Source organism: Callorhinus ursinus, unplaced genomic scaffold, assembly GCF_003265705.2.
Source record: "Callorhinus ursinus isolate GAN/ISIS: 27379988/994484 unplaced genomic scaffold, GSC_fseal_2.0 scaffold27, whole genome shotgun sequence".
NCBI classification, from domain to species: domain Eukaryota; kingdom Metazoa; phylum Chordata; class Mammalia; order Carnivora; family Otariidae; genus Callorhinus; species Callorhinus ursinus.
In genome coordinates, this window is record NW_027397089.1 from 9,432,087 (window position 1) to 9,449,422 (window position 17,336).

At 37.6% G+C, this 17,336-nt stretch overlaps 1 protein-coding gene across 1 annotated transcript in view; it reads right to left on the reverse strand.

Annotated features, from left to right (window-relative positions):
- The window catches only part of LOC112830021 (inositol 1,4,5-triphosphate receptor associated 2), a 45,268-nt gene that overhangs the window by 8,893 nt on the left and 19,039 nt on the right, over positions 1 to 17,336 (reverse strand). The window lies entirely within an intron of this gene.

Below are 17,336 nucleotides of genomic sequence, written 5' to 3' on the forward strand. Positions count from 1 at the left end.
CACTATTGATAGCTATATACCTAACACCATTTGAGTTTCTGTTCTTCTATTTTGTGCTTATACCTCCCACATTTTTCTTTACTTTTTTTATAAAAATTTTTTCTTTTGCTCTCACACCATCTTATAATAGATTTTTAATACTTTTATTATACAAACCTAAGTATTTTAGAAAAATGGGAAAATGCATAAGAAAAAAACAGAAAGATGAAACCATCATGGAAAGATAATCATTTTGGAATATATTCTTCCCAACTTTATGCATATTTTTCCTTAATATGGGTTTATAATACATATATGTATTTATGGTCATATTTGAAATAAATATATATGAATATTTCTCTTCTCAAATGTTTATCTAATTATAATTTTGAGTGACTAGGATTCTAGTGGATGGAAGTATTATAATTTATTAATCTGACCCTCTATTTTAAAATTTGTAAGTTGCTTATATTTATCACTGTCATAAACATACATATATGGTTGGTTATTCTTCTTGAAGTTACATGACTAGCCCAAATACATCACATATTTTTAAGGGTTTGATATATATTCCTAAATTGTTCTTGAAAAAACTATGCCAACTTGCACTACCAGCAACACTGTATGAAAGGAGGCTTATTTCTCCACCTGCCTTGACAACATGGGGTAGAGTTATTCTTTTAAAACTGATGGGCAAAACTGGTATGTTGTCTTTATTTGTATTCCTTTGATTACTAGCAAAATTAGATATTTTTATGAATTTATCTTGCTTTCATGATTAACTCGTTCTTGGCAAACAACATTTTGGTCATCTTAAGTCATCTAGACATCCTAACCCTACATGAAATCTAGCAAGTTTTGTCACTTTTTAGGCTTGCAGTGTTATTTAAGAAAATTCCTAGTATATATAAGCTGATAGCTGGAGATCGGTGGCTGATTAAAGCCAGAGAAATTAGGCTTCCTATGAAAGAAGGTAAAATTTCTCCAGGTTCCACACAGGCACACCTGACATCATGCATACTCTTCTCCTTTTTTTTTTTTTTTCTAATTCCACTTTTTTCCTTTTCCCTTTAGCTTCTCTTTATCCTAGGCTTTCAAATTATATTCACTGCCTAATTATCCCCACTGACCTCTAAAGGGCACTCACTCTGAGTTTAAATGCATTTGGAGATTTGCTGGTCATTATCAATAATTTGCTTCACTCCTATGTCAGCTCAATTTTTTGTGAGAACATAATAATATGTACTGCCCCTAATCACAATAAATGGATGTTATTAGGATTAACATAATTAATATAATACATTCTCAAAGTATGCTTATCACCCCTATGTGTACACATACACTCCTCAGCATCATTATCACTTGGAAATATGTTGGAAATGCAAATTATCAGGCTTCACCCCAGACCTGCTGAATCATGGTTGGGGGGCAACAATCAGGTATGATAAATAGTTCAGGTGATTCCAGTACATGCTAAAGTGTGAGGAGCACTGGATATATCTATAGTACTTCCATCAACACACACACACACACACACACACAGTGATTAGCATTAATTGTAGTCAGTTGTTAAAACAGAACCTGAATATGCATCCTGCTGGGACTATGATTACCATTTTTTTAAAAGATTTATTTATTTGAGAGAGAGAGAGAGAGAGAGAGAGAGAGCTCACGGGCTCGAGAACAGGGGGGAGGGGCAGAGGGAGAGGGGGAGGGAGTCTCAAGCAGACTCCGCACTGAGTACAGAGCTTGACACAGGGCTTGATCTCATAACCATGAGATCATGACCTGAGCTGAAACTAAGAGTCAGACACTCAACCGACTGTGCCACACAGGCACCCCAATGATTACCATTTGTTTCTACAGCAAGCCATCCATTCTTTCAGGATGGCACAAAAAATGTCCAGGTCCACATGTAGGTCTCCCTTTTCAGGATCAAGTATGTTCCATAGCTCCTCAAGTCCACTATCTTCAGAATTTTGACTACTTGCTTGTCTCAGGTAATCTATTATTTTGGCAACTCCAACTGAACCTTAGGAAGAAAGGCAAATTAATTTTGAAAGATGTATTTTTTTTTAATGAGAGAGAGAGAGAGAGAGTGAACACAAGCAAGAGTGGCAGGCAGGGGAGAAGCAGGCTCCCTGCTGAGCAAGGAGCCTGATGCGGGACTCAATCCCAGGACCTCAGGATCATGACCTGAGCCGAAGGCAGCTGCTTAACAGCTGAGCCACCCAGGCATCCCTTTTGAAAGATGTATTAAGATTACGTTTTAAAAGTGAAGAGTGAAGTGCTCAACTCTTTCAGGACCCTTGTGCTCTGGAATGTACCAGGTGTGTAGATTTGGGAAAATTTCTTAATCTGTTTAAGCCTCAGTTTTCTTATCTGTGAAATGGGGATGATAAAAACTACCATACACAGTTGTTGTGAGGTTTAAATATGCATGATATATATATATATACTCAATAATCACTTGTGAGAGTAATCAAAAGGCAACATTCTTTTTTGTATCTCCCATTCTTTCCTTAAAAAGCATTCAGTGAGGACACCTGGGTGGCTCTGTTGGTTGAGCAACTGCCTTCAGCTCAGGTCATGATCCTGGAGTCCCTGGATCGAGTCCCGCATCAGGCTCCCTGCTCGGCAGGGAATCTGCTTCTCCCTCTGACCCTCCCCCCTCTCATGTGCTCTCTCTCTCTCATTCTCTCTCTCTCAAATAAATCTTTTTTTTAAAAAAAAGCATTCAGTGAATACCAACAGCATCTTTCACATAACTAGAATAATCCTAAAACATGTATGGAACCACAAACAACCCCGAATAGTCAAAGCAATCTTGAAAAAGAACAAAGCTGAAGGCATCACAACCCTAGATTTTAAGTTATATTATAAGGCTGTAGTAATCAAAACAGTATGGTACTGGTACAAAAATAGACACATAGGTCAAAAAAACAGACTCCAGATCCCAGAAATAAACTTATGCTTATATGGTCAATTAATCTATGACAGAGGAGGCAAGAATATATAATGGAGAGAAGACAGTCTCTTCAGAAAATGCTGCTGGGAAAACTGGACAGCTACATGCAAAAGAATGAAACTAGACCACTTTCTTACACCACAAACAAAAACAAACTCAAAATGGATTAAGGGCCAAATTAGTGAGATATAAAACCGTAAAACTTGTAGGACATCTGGGGAAGATGGCAGAGTAGGAGGATCCCAAACTCACCCCATCCCATGGATACATCTATATAACACGCACATCAGTATGAACAATCCAGAAAATAGCCTGAACACTGGCAGAACAGACAGACTCTCCACAGCTAAATGTAGAAAAGAGGCCACATCAAAAAAGGTAGGAAGGGTAGAGACATGATTGGGAACCAAACTGACTCATGAGACTGTCCGCAGGAGGGAGGGACACCACAGGAACAGAAATAAGAGAGGAGCACACTCCACACCAGGCATCCCAGGCATGGGGGATCCCCATTGGGAAGATGGATCCCCATAACATTTGGCTTTGAAAACCAGAGGGGCTTAACTTTGCAAGTTCTTAAAATCAGTAGGGTTTAACACCTAGAACCTTAGAAAGCAGCAGGCATGGCTCTGGGAGAGCAGGAGGGCAACAGGAAATGGATTCCTGCCCTTAAAAGACAGCATAACAACACTGCTGAGATATAACAGAGAAGTGGCAATCTGAAAAACACCTGGAATATATGGGAAGATTTATTTACTAATTTTAGAACATGTGCAGGAGGGACAGGGACCATTGGGAGACTCCTCCAAGAAAAAAAGTGCTGGCAAGCACCAGCCTTTCCCCCTGCCCAGTCTAGATATATGGACACCTGCAGGAACCTGCAGTGTGAACTCTTTCCACCTAGCATGTTAACAGTGACCCTACCCCAGCTTTCTCCTGTGGACCCACTCAATCCAACATACCCTCAGAGGGAATCCATCCAAAGCAGTGCCCCGTGCCTGGCAGTGTGCAAGTATCCCAAGAGGACCAGCACCACTCCAAACTGACACCTGTCCCAGGGAGAGGGGAAGATAACCACATACATCAGTTTGACTATGGTCCCAAAAGTGGACAGGGGGCAGACATCTGGTCTGACTATAGGCCCCACCCACCAAAGAAAGCTTCTCAGGTGACAACACAGGAAGGGAGCCTTGCAGTTCTGTGTGACCACAGCTCTGGCGAACACCCAATCTGATCCAACTCAAGCCAAAGGTGGCTCCAGAGTAGCCCATTAACCACACAGGGACCAAATCCTGCCCAAACAGGCAAAGAGAACTATTGCAGATGACTGAACTGAAAGCAAATGTGGCTTAGCCACAACGGTAGGGTGCACACAAAACACATAGGAGACACTCCTGAAGTGTCAGGTCCTGGTGAACAGGAGACATTGTACTGCAGGGCACTACAGGACCTCCACTTCATTAGCCCACCTCTTTCAAGAGCAAGAGATGGAACTGAGTTTCCTAACACATAGAAACAAAGTTAGACATAATGAGGTGACAGAGGAATATGTCCCAAATGAAAGAAGAGCACAAAATCACAGCAAAAGAGCTAAATAAAACAGAGGTAAGTAATATGCCAGTTAGAGAATTTAAAGTAATGGTAATAAAGATACCCAATGGACTTGAGAAAAGAGTGGAGGATCTCAGTAAGACCCTCAACAAAGAGAAAGAAACATAAAAAAGAACCAATCAGAGGGGCGCCTGGGTGGTTCAGTTAAGTATTGGACTCTTGACCTCAGCTCAGTTCTTGATCTCAGGGCCATGAGTTCAAGCCTCCACTGGGTGTGGAGCCTACTTAAAAAAAAAAAAAAAAGAACCAACCAGAGATGAATAACTCAATACTTGGAATTTAAAATACACTACAGGGAATAAATAGTAGTCTTGAGGAAACAGAAGAATGGATCAGTGACCTGGAGAACAAAGTAGTGGAAAGAGATCTAGTTGAACAGGAGAAAGAAAAAAGACTAATAATGAGTACAGATTAAGGGAATTCAAAGACACCATCAAGTAATAATGTTGACATTAAAGGATCCCAGAAGGAAAAAAGAGAAAAAGGGAGGAAAATTTATTTGAAGAAATAGCAGCTGAAAACTTTCCAACCCTGGGGAAGGAAACACAAATCCAGACCCAGGAGGCACAGAGAGGGCACAAAACCAACCCAAGCAAGTCTACACCAAGACACATAGTAATTAAAATGGCAAAAAGCAGTGATAAAGAGAGAATTTTAAAAGCAGCAGGAGATGGGTACTTTGGTCGCTCAGTCAGGTAAGTGTCTGACTCTTGATTTCAGCTCGGATCATGATCTTGGGTGGGGAGTCCCTGGGACTGAGTCCTGTGTTGGCCACTGTGCTCAGCAGGGACTCTGCTGAAGATTCTCTCTCCCTCTGACCCTCCTCCTGTGCATGTTCTCTCTCTCTCTCTCTTTCTCTCACTCTCAAATAATAAATATTAAAAAAAAAAAAGCAGCAAGAGAAAGAAAACAGTTACATACAAGGGAAACCCCATGAAGCTCTCAACTGATGTTTGAGCAGAAACTAGGCAGGCCAGAGAAGAGTGGCATGATATATGTCCAAAGTGCCGAAAACAACAACAACAACAACAACAAACTGCAACCAAGCATACTCTATCCAGCAAGGCTATCACTCAGAACAGGAGAGGTAATGAGTTTCCCAAACAAAATTTAAAGGAATTCATGACCAATAACCAGCCTTACAAGAAATGTTAAAGGGGACTCTATGAGTAGAAAGACAAGCAGGAGTAAGAAAAGTAGGATGCGCAAAAGCACTACAATTAAGTATACCTATAAAAGTCAGTCAAGAAATTCACAAAAGTATGAAACTTTATAGCAAAAATACAGGTGGCAGAGGAGTAAAAACTTAGTGCTTTAAGATGGGGTTGAAACTTAAATGGCCAGCAATTTAATATAATGTGCTATATGCATAAGATGTTAGATATAAACCTAATGGTAATCACAAATCAAAAACCTGTAACAGATATGCAAAAAATAAAAAGAAATGAATCCAAGCATATAACCAAAGGAAACCAGCATGGAAAGAGCCCAAATGTCCATCGACCGACAAATGGATAAAGAAGATATGGTGTAAGACCTGTACCCCTGAAACAAATAATACATTATGTGTTAATTAAAAAAAAGAAGATATGGTGTATATATACACAATGGAATATTATTCAGTCATCAAAAAGAATGAAATCTTGTTATTTGCAATGACATGGATGGAGCTAGAGTGTGTTATGCTAAGTGAAATAAGCCAATCAGAGAAAGACAAATAAAATATGATTTCACTCATATGTGGAATTTAAGAAACAAAACAGATAAACATAGGGGAAGGGGGAAAAAAAGAAAGGGAAGCAAACCATAAGAGACTTAAATATATGGAACTGAGGATTGATGGAGGAGAGGCAGGCAAATAGGTGATGGGTATTAAGGAAGGCACTTGTGTTGAGCACTGGGTGTTGTATGTAAGTGATGAATTACTAAATTCTACTCTTGAAACCAATATTATATGTTAACTAAGTAGAATTTAAATAAAAATTTGGAAAAAATCACACACAGAAAACGATTTAAAGACCAAAAAAAGCCCAAAATAAAACAAATAAACAAACACAAATGTTAATCTCTTCCAGAGACACCCTCACAGACACATCCATAAATAAAGTTTGACTACTATTTGGACATCCCTTAGCCCAGTCAAGTTGACACATAAACTTAACCATCAAACTCTGTTGTAGCCATTAAGAAAACATTAAAAGTAGCCAATATTTGGGGGAGTCTTGTGCTTTCTATATCTGAGAAGAAATGCCCCTTTGTAGAATTCTTAAGGACATGTAGTAGGTAAGCTATGGGAGCGACCTTGAAAAGCTTACCAAACACTTCTTATCAGAAGGGTATAGATTTGTGTATATTAAGATTTGTACAGAATAAGATAAATGGGTAAATACTTCTTGAATGTCATAAGAGCCAAATATAGAATCCAATATTCTAAGCTTCCACTTTGATGAATTTCTATCCTTTCTGTCCCAATGTAGCATTTCTTTGAAGCACAAATTTTGATTCCTAAGATTCTATTCTATGCTATAAATCATAATGCATGTCCTTATGGAAAAATAAAAAAATTGTATGATATGGAAAAAAAAGGAAGAAAGAAAACCAGCAAACCATGAAAGAATAGAGCAAGAGAAGAAAGGAATAAAGAAGAACTACAAAAACAACTATAAAATGATGGACACTGGGGAGGGTATGTACTATGGTGAGTGCTGTGAATTGTGTGAGACTGTTGAATCACAGACCTGTACCTCTGAAACAAATAATACATTATATGTTAAAAAAAAAAAAAAAGAAGATAGTAGGAAGGGAAAAATGAAGGGGGGGAATCGGAGGGGGAGACGAACCATGAGAGACTATGGACTCTGAGAAACAAACTGAGGGTTCTAGAGGGGAGGGTGGTGGTGGGATGGGTTAGCCTGGTGATAGGTATTAAAGAGGGCATGTACTGAATGGAGCACTGGGTGTTGTACGCAATGAATCATGGAACACTACACCAAAAACTAATGATGTAATGTATAGTGATTAACATAACTATAAAACTATAAAACTATAAAACAAGCAACAAAATGGCAATAAGTACAAACTCATCAAATACTTTGAATGTAAATGGACTAAATGTTCCAATAAAAAAACTAGAGTGACAGATGGATAAACAAGCAAGAACCATTGACATGCTGCCTGCAAGACACTCATTTCAGACTTAAAGACACATGAGGATTGCAGGTGAAGGGATGGAAAAGCATTTGTCATGCATATGGAAATGAAATGAAAAGAAAGCTAGGGTAGCAATACTTAGACAAAATAGACTTTAAACCAAAGACTGTAACGAGAGACAAAGAAGGACACTTCTAATGATAAAGGGAGTAATACAAAAGATATACCCCATTTACATCAATGGATAGATCATCTAGACAGAACAACAACAATGAAACAGTGGCTTTGGAGGATACATTGGACCAGATGGATCTAACAGATATATTCAGACCATTCCATCCAGGGATGCATGGTGGCTCAATTTTGCTGATCTTTTCAAAGATGAAGGAAGGGAGGGAGGGGGGGAGGAGGAAGGGAGGAGAGAAAGAGGAGGAAGGAAGGAAGGAAATAGTGAGAGAGAAAGAAAGAAAGAGAAAGAGAGAAGAGGAGGAAGGAAGGAAGGAAAGAAGGAGAGAGTGAAAGAAAGGAAGGAAGGAAGGAAGGGAGGAAGGGAGGGAGGGAGGGAGGGAGGGAGGGAGGGAGGAAGAAAAGAAAAAAGAATCAACACAACAAAAATACAAAGGATTAGGATTATAAGAGAATATTATGAAAAATTGTATGCCAACAAATTGGACAAACTAGAAGAAATGGATAAATTCCTAGACACATACAACCCACAAAACTGAATCAGAAAGAAATAGAAAATTTGAACATACCAGTTACCAGCGATGCGACTGCATCTGTTAAAACAAAAAACAAACAAAAACCTGCTGACAAAAAAAGTTCAGAATCAGATGACCTCACAGGTGAATTCTAGCAAACATTTAAAGAAGAGTTAATAGCTATCCTACACCTTTCAAACTATTCCGAAAAAATAGGAGAGAAGGGAAAGCTTCCAAATTCATTCTATGCATCCAGGATTATTCTGACACCAAAAACAGATAAAGACACTGCAAAAAAAGAGAACTATCAACCAATATCTCCGATGACCATAGATGCAGAAATCCTCAACAAAATACTAGCAAACCAAATCCAAAACATTAAAAAAATCCTTCTTCATGATCAAGTGGGATTTACTCCTAGGCTGTAAGGGTGGTTCAATATTTGCAAATCAATCAATGTGATACATCACATCAACAAGAGAAAAGATAAAACCCATATGATCATTTCAGTAGAGCAGAAAAAGCATCTGACAAAGTACAACATCATTCATGATAAAAAAAAAAAAACTTCAACAAAGTAGGTTTAGAGGGAGCATACTTCAACATAATAAAGGTCAGATATGAAAAACCCAGTGCTAACATCTTACTTGAGAAAAACTGAGAGCTTTTCCCATAAGAGCAGGAACAAGGCAAGGATGTCCACTCTCACCACTTTTATTCAGCATAGTACTAGAAGTCCTGGCCATAGCAATCAGACAAGAAATAGAAATAAAAGGCATCCAAATTAGTAAGGAAGAAGTAAAACTTTCACTATTTGCAGATGACATGAGACTATGTATAGAAAACCCAAAGACCCCCCCAAAAAAAAAACTACTAGAACTGATGAATTCAGTGAAGTCACAGGATTCAAAATCAATATACAGAAATCCACTGCATTTCTGTATGCTAATAATGAAGTAGCAGAAAGAGAATTTAAGAAAACAATCCCACTTGGGGCCCCTGGGTGGCTCAGTCATTAAGTGTCTGCCTTCGGCTCAGGTCATGATCTCAGGGTCCTGGATCGAGCCCCACATGAGCCTCCCTGCTGCGCGGGAAGCCTGCTTCTCCCTCTCCGCCTGCTTGCGTTCTCTCTCTCGCTGTGTCTCTCTCTGTCAGATAAATAAAACTTTTAAAAAGAATTTTAAAAAGATTAAAAAAAAAGAAAGAAAACAATCCCACTTACAATTGCATGAATACCTAGGAATAAACTTAACCAAGTACATGAAAGACGGGTACTCTGAAAACTATAAAACACTGATGAAAGAAATTTAAGATGACACAAATGAATGGAAAGATATTCCATGCTCATGGATTGGGAGAACAAATATTGTTAAAGTGTACATACTACCCAAAGCAATCTATAGATTTAATGCAATCCTTATCAAAATACCAACAGCATTTCTCGTGAAATTAGAACATATAATCCTAAAATTTGTTTGGAACCACAAAAGACCTCAAATTGACAAAACTATCTTGAAAAAGAACAAAACTGGAGGTATGACAATCACAGATTTCAAGATATATTACAAACTGTAGTGATCAAAACAGTATGGTACTGGCACGAAAATAGCAAATAGATCAATAGAACAGAACAGAAAGCCTAAAAATAAACCCACACTTATATGGTCAATTGATCTTCAACAAAGGAGGCAAGAATATGCAATTGAAAAAAGACACTTTTCAACAAATGGTATTAGGAAAAGCTGGTATTGGACACCTACATGCAAATGAACGAAACTGGACCACTTATTTATACTATACACAAAAATAAACTCAAAATAGATTAAAGACATAAATATGACTCTCAAAATATTCAAAAAAAATAGAAATGGAAGGAAAACATCCAAACTCATTCTACAAGGCCAGCATTCCCGATTCCAAAAGCAAACAAAGACTCCACTAAAAAAAGGAATAGAGGCCAATATCCCTGATGAACATGAACTCAGAAATTCTCAACAAAATACTAGCAAATTGAATCTAACAGTCTCATTAAAAGAATCATTCACCACAATCAAGCAGGATTTACTCCTGGGTTGCAAGGGTAGTTCAATATTTGCAAAATCAATATGATACACATTAATAAAAGAAAAGATAAGAACCATATGATCATCTCAACAGATACAGAAAAACATTTGACAAAGTATAGCATCCATTTTTGAGAAAAAGTCTCAACAAAGTAGGGATAGAGGGAACATACCTCAACATCATAAAGGCCATATACAAAAAATGCAAAAAATAGTAGAGTGATACAACAGAAAGAGAAAACAAGGAATCAATCCCATTTACAACTACACCAAAACCCATAAGATACCTAGGAATAAACCTAACCAAAGAGGTAAAAGATTTGTACTTTGAGAACTATAGAACACTTATGAAACAAATTGAAGTTGACACAAATAAATGGAAAAACATCCCATGTTCATGGATTGGAAGAACAAATATTGTTAAAATGTCTATACTACCCAAAGCAATCTACATATTTAAGGTAATCCCTACCAAAATACCACCAGCACTTTTCATAGATCTAGAACAAACAACCCTAAAATTTGTATGGAACCACAAAAGACCCCAAATAGCCAAAGCAATCTTGAAAAAGAAAAGCAAAGCTGGAGGCATCACAATTCCAGACTTCAAGTTATATTACAGAGCTGTAGTGATCAAGACAGTACTGGCACAAAAAGACACATAAGTCAACGGAACAGAAAACCCAGAACTGGACCCACAACTATATGGTCAACTAATCTTTGACAAAGCAGGAAAGAATATTCAATGGGAAAAAGGCAGTCTATTCAACAAATGGTGTTGGGAAAACTGGGCAGGAACATGCAAAAGAATGAAACTAGACCACTTTCTTATACCATACACAAAAATAAATTCAAAATAGATGAAAGGCATAAATGTGAGACAGGAAACCATCAAAATCCTAGGAACATAGGCAGTAACCTCTTTGACATTGACCATAGCATCTTCTTACTAGACATGTCTCCTGAGGCAAGGGAAACAAAAGCAAAAATAAACTATTGGGACTACATCAAGATAAAAAGTTTTGTACAGTGAAGGAAACAATCAACAAAACTAAAAGGCAACCTTCGTAATGGGAGAAGATATCTGCAAATGACATATCTGATAAAGGGTTAGTATCCAAAATCTACAAAGAACTTATCAAACTCAACACCCCCAAAACAAATAATCCCATTATAAAATGGACAGAAGACATGAAAAAACATTTTTCCAAAGAAGACATCCAGATGGGCGCCTGGGTGGCTCAGTTGGTTAAGCGACTGCCTTCGGCTCAGGTCATGATCCTGGAGTCCCGGGATCGAGTCCCGCATCGGGCTCCCTGCTCAGCGGGGAGTCTGCTTCTCCCTCTGACCCTCTTCCCTCTCGTGCTCTCTATCTCTCATTCTCTCTCTCTCAAATAAATAAATAAAATCTTAAAAAAAAGAAGACATCCACATGGCCAACAGACACATGAAAAGATGCTCAATATCACTCATATTCACAAAACTACAATGAGATATCACCTCACACTTGTTAGAATGGCTAAAATTAATGACACAGGAAATAACAGATGTTGGTGAGGATATGGAGAAAGGGAAACCTTCTTACACTGTTGGTGGAAATGCAGACTTGTACAGCCACTCTGGAAAACAGTATGAAGGTTCCTCAAAAAGTTAAAAACAGAACTATTCTATGACCCAGCAATTGCACTACTAGGTATTTACCCAAAGGATACAAAAATACTGACTCAAAGGGATACATGTCTCTTGATGTTTATATAGCAGCATTATCAACAATAGCCAAATTATGGAAAGAACCCAAATGTCCATTAGGTGATGAATGGATAGACAATATGTGGTGTGTGTATACAAGAGCATGTGTACACACGTGCGCACGCACACGCTTGCACGCACACACACACACACTGGAATATTACTCTGGAATATTACTCGGCCATCAAAAAGAATGAAATCTTACCATTTGCAATGACATGGATAGAGCTAGAGAGTATTATGCTAAGTGAAATAAGCCCGTCAGAGAGAGACGTATGATTTCACTCATATGTGGAATTTAAGAAACAAAACAAATGAATATGGGGGGTGGGGGGAGAGAGAAGCAAACCATAAAATATACTCTTAACTACAGAGAACAAACTAAGGGTTGCTGGAGGGGAGGTAGGCAGAGGGATGGGTTAAATGGGTGATGGGCATTAAGGAGGGCACTTGTGAGGAGCACTGGGTGTTGTATATAAGTGATGAATCAATAAATTCTACACCTGAAATGAAACAAACAAAAAAACTGATTACAGAGAAATCTAAATTTCCAAAAGGAAGCAGTACAGATGAAATTTATTTCAATAAAAGAAACTAGAAATTGAAGACAAAATGGGAAAAGAAAAAAGAAATAAAAAAAGAAGAAAAAAGAGAAAGAAGGAAAGAAGAAAGAAAAAGAAAGAATGAGAAAGAGAAAGAAAGAGGAAGGAAAAATATCTATACAATGGAATTTAGAGCACAAGGGAGAGAAGAGACAGGACATTTACTGAAATGACATGTTCTTTTACTACTGGAATCACAGATCATAAGAATATTTTAAGTCATGCCTCTTGCCTTACATTTTTAGAAAAGACAGGGAAAAAAGAATTGTGTTGATCTACATTATTTGGTTGCATCATTGTATTTCATAAAATATGCTTGATTTGCTATAGGTCCCAATATGTGTTGATGATCCAAAAACATAATGTCAGTTTCTATTGTGTAAATAGCTGGATGATTGTAGGATCCTACGAATACTCACAAATATCATTTCTTTGTATAGCAGTCAATATTAAGAGATAATTCACAAAAATGTGAAGACTAAATTAAAGAATCAATAGCAGATGCTGTAAATTACTAGAGAAAATGAAAATAAACATAGGAATGAGTTTGCATTTAAAAAAAAAAGACCCAAATATGAAACCTGAAACCATAAAAATTCTAGAAAAGAACACAGGCAGTAATTTCTCTGACACAAGCTGTAGCAACATTTTTTTAGGTATGTCTCCTGAGGCAAAGGAAACAAAAGCTAAAATAAACTATTGGAATTACATTAAAATAAACAGCTTCTGCACAGTGAAGGAAAAAAATCAACAAAACTCAAAGGCAAACTTCAAGATGGGAGAAGATATTTGCAAATAACATATCTGATAAAGGGTTACTATCCAAATTATATAAAGAACTTATAAAACACCAGAAAAACCCCCCAAAAAACAAAGATCAAATAAGCCATTAAAAAATGGGCAGAAGACATACACAGATATTTCTTCAGAGAAGACATCCAGATGGCCAACAGATACATGAAAAGATGCTCAACATCACTCATATTCAGGGAAATGCAAATCAAGACCACAATGAGATATCACCTCACACCTGTCAGAATGACTAAAATAAAAAACACAAGAAACAACAAGTGTTGGCAAGAATGTGGAGAAAAAGGAACTCTCATGTACTGTTGGTGGGAATGCTAACTGGTGCAGCCACTCTGGAAAACAGTATGGTGGTTCCTCAAAAAGTTAAAAATAGAATTACCATATGCTTCAGCAATTCCACTACTGGGTATATACTCAAAGAATACAAAAACACTAATTTGAAAAGATATATGCACCCCTATATTTATTGCAGCATTATTTACAATAACCAAGATACAGAAGCAGCCCAAGTATCCACTGATTAATGAGTAGATAAAGATGTATTCATACACATCATAGGAATGAGTTTGCATTTTAAAATGCATTACATGTATTTAAAAATGCATTATATATCCATAATGGAATATTACTCAGCCATAAAAAAGGATGAGATCTTGCCATTTGTGACAACATGGAGGGTATTATGCCAAGTGAAATAAGTCAAACAGAGATAAATACCATATGATTTCACTTATATGTAGAATCTAAAACAACAAAAACAGTAAACAAACCAACAAAAAGCAGAAACTGACCCATAAATACAGAGAACATACTGATGGTTGCCAGAGGAGAAGGGGGGGGGGGGGGATGGCCAAAACAAGTGAAGAGGAGTGGTAGATACAGGCTCCCAGTTATAGAAAAAGTCATGGGGAGGGGCACCTGGGTGGCTCAGTCAGTTAAGCATCCAACTCTTGATCTTGACTCAGGTCATGATCTCAGGGTCATGAGATTGAGCCCTGTGTCGGGCTCTGTGCTCAGCTTGGAGTCTACTTGAGATTCTCTCCCTCTGCCTCTGCCCCTCCCCGGCTCACTCACTCTCTCTCCAAGTAAATAAATAAAATCTTAAAAAAAAGGAAAAGAAAAAGTCAGGATAAACTGCACAACATAGGGCATATAGTCAGCAGTATTGTAATAGTGTGGTACGGTGACAGAAGGTAGCTACACTTGGGGTGAGCACAGCATAACTATAGACTTGTTGAATCACTATATTGTACACCTGAAACTGATGTAACATTTTATGTCAACTATACTTCAAAAATAAAGTTAAAAATTAACTACTGCATATATTTTTCTCAGGGCACAAAAAAAGTGTTATTAGTTAAATATGAAAATGTGGGGAGAAAACAAAGGCATTCAGCATCTACCCTAGATGAAATTTCAGTCTCAAGTAAGTACTTCGAATCTTTTTTGGGTAAACTGATGTGGAGAGGCCATTCTTAGATACAGTCATTCCTACTATCACATTCAGAAAGTAAGTTCGTAATTGACACACCAATCTTATTTAAGCATAAGACTTGTCTTTTACTTCTAACTGAAGCCTGCCTTGAGATATATGCTCTGGGGACAGGGTGGATGCAGGGGTGAAGATTCTCCCTTCAAGGAGGTAAATATAGACTAACAAATGAATGAATAACTTTAAAGAGAGTACAGCTAGTCCCCAACTTACAGCGGTTTGATTTTCAACTTTACAGTGGTTGCAAAGTGATACACATTCAGTAGAAATCGTACTTCAAATTTTGATCTTTTCCCTGGCTAGTGATATGCAGTATGATACTCTTTCTTGATGCTAGACAGTAGCAGTAAGCCGCAGCTCCTAGTCAGCCATGCGATCACAAAGGTTAACAACAAATACATTTACAACCATTTTGTACCCATACAACCATTCTGTTTTTCACTTTTTGTACAATATTCATTACATGAGATATTCAATACTTTATTATAAAATAGGCTTTGTATTAAATGATTTTGCCCAACTGCAGGCTAATATAAGTGTTCTGAGCACTTAAGGTAGGCTAGACTAAGCTATGATGTTTGGTAGGTTAAATGTATTAAATGCATTTTTAATTTAGGGTATTTTCAATTTATAATGAATCTGTCAGGGTGTAACCCCATCATAAGTCGAGGAAGATCTGTATTAATTTAATGGCAAATGTCATTTGGCAGTGTTAGGAGGTACTGAGAAGGGAAAAAATACATTTAGAGAGATGGTTATTATTCCTTTTATTTATAGAATTGAAAAGAGAGCTGTGAAACCAACAAGAATATCTTCATCTTATTTTCCTCCCCAAAAAGTCTAAGCCCTCTATCACATACCTCAAACTGAAAATGTCTCCTGTCATGGATTTTTATGTGTCAACTTAACTGGGCCATGGGATGTCCAAATATTTGGTCAAGTGTTATTCTGGATATTTCTGTGAAGGTATTTTTAGATGAAATGAACATTTAAATTGGTAGACTAACTAATGCAGATTGTCCTTCCTAACGAGTGTGAGCCTGAGTAGAACAAAAACGTGGGCCCTCCTGTAAGTAAGAGAGAATTTTTTTTGCCTGGCTGCCTTTGTTTGAACTGGGACTTCAGCTTTCTTCCTGCTTTTGGACTCAGATGGAACCATCAGCTCTTCTTTGGTCTTGAGGCTGCCTCTAGACAGGAACTATGCCATATGCTTTCCCAGTTCTCATTGGGGAAGCTTTGGTTGGATTCAGACTGGAACTAAACCATTAGCTCCTTAGGTCTCTAGCTTCCTGACTTACAGACAGATCGTGGGACTTGCCTGCCTCCCTAATCATGTCAGCCAATTCCTTATAATAAATCTATGTATGTATGTATGTATGTATGTATCTATCTATCCATCTATCCATCCCTCTATCCACGCATACACACACACACACACAATTGGTTCTGTTTCTCTGAAGAATTCTGATCAATATCTACCTTCAGTGGAGCTTCCTTATTTCTTCAGGGAAATTGTTCCTTAAATCCTGCCCAAGCAGAGCAGCCTTCTGGAAATAAATAAGCACCATTCATCCTATGCTATAATTAAGGGTGCATGGAAATGTTTTGCTGCAAGAATATTCATTATGATGCTGTTTATAATAGAGAAAAAATATCCAGTTGAGACAGATTGGTTAAGTAAAATATGATATATTCCCAAAAAGGTATAGTATATGAAGAAAATTTGTGGACACAAATGAGCACTCAAAATTACTAAGTGAGTAAAAGCAGATTATAAAAACAAGTCTGGAAACATTCCCATGCACATTTGGGGAACATACTTTATGTATCTTAAGAATAAAAGAATGACCCAAAAAATCTTAAACCATTTTCAGCAATCTACTGTGGTAGTAAGGTACACAGAATCCAGGGTGTCCCTTTTGATCTCTGCCGCCTAATGTTTACACCCTTGTGTAGTTTCCTCCCCTTGAGTATGGGCAGGACCTATGTCTTGCGTCTAACCAATAGAACATTGCAAAGGTGATGGGATATACCTGTATGTGATTATATGATTAAGGTACATAAGATCACAACTCTTGACTTGGCTGGAGTCACTAATTCTCCTGCTGGCTTTGAAGAAGCAAGATGCCATGTTATGGGCTTCCTATGCTGAGAGGCCCAACTGTCAAGAAACTCAGGGACACCCCTAGCTGACAGCAAGAATCTGAAACC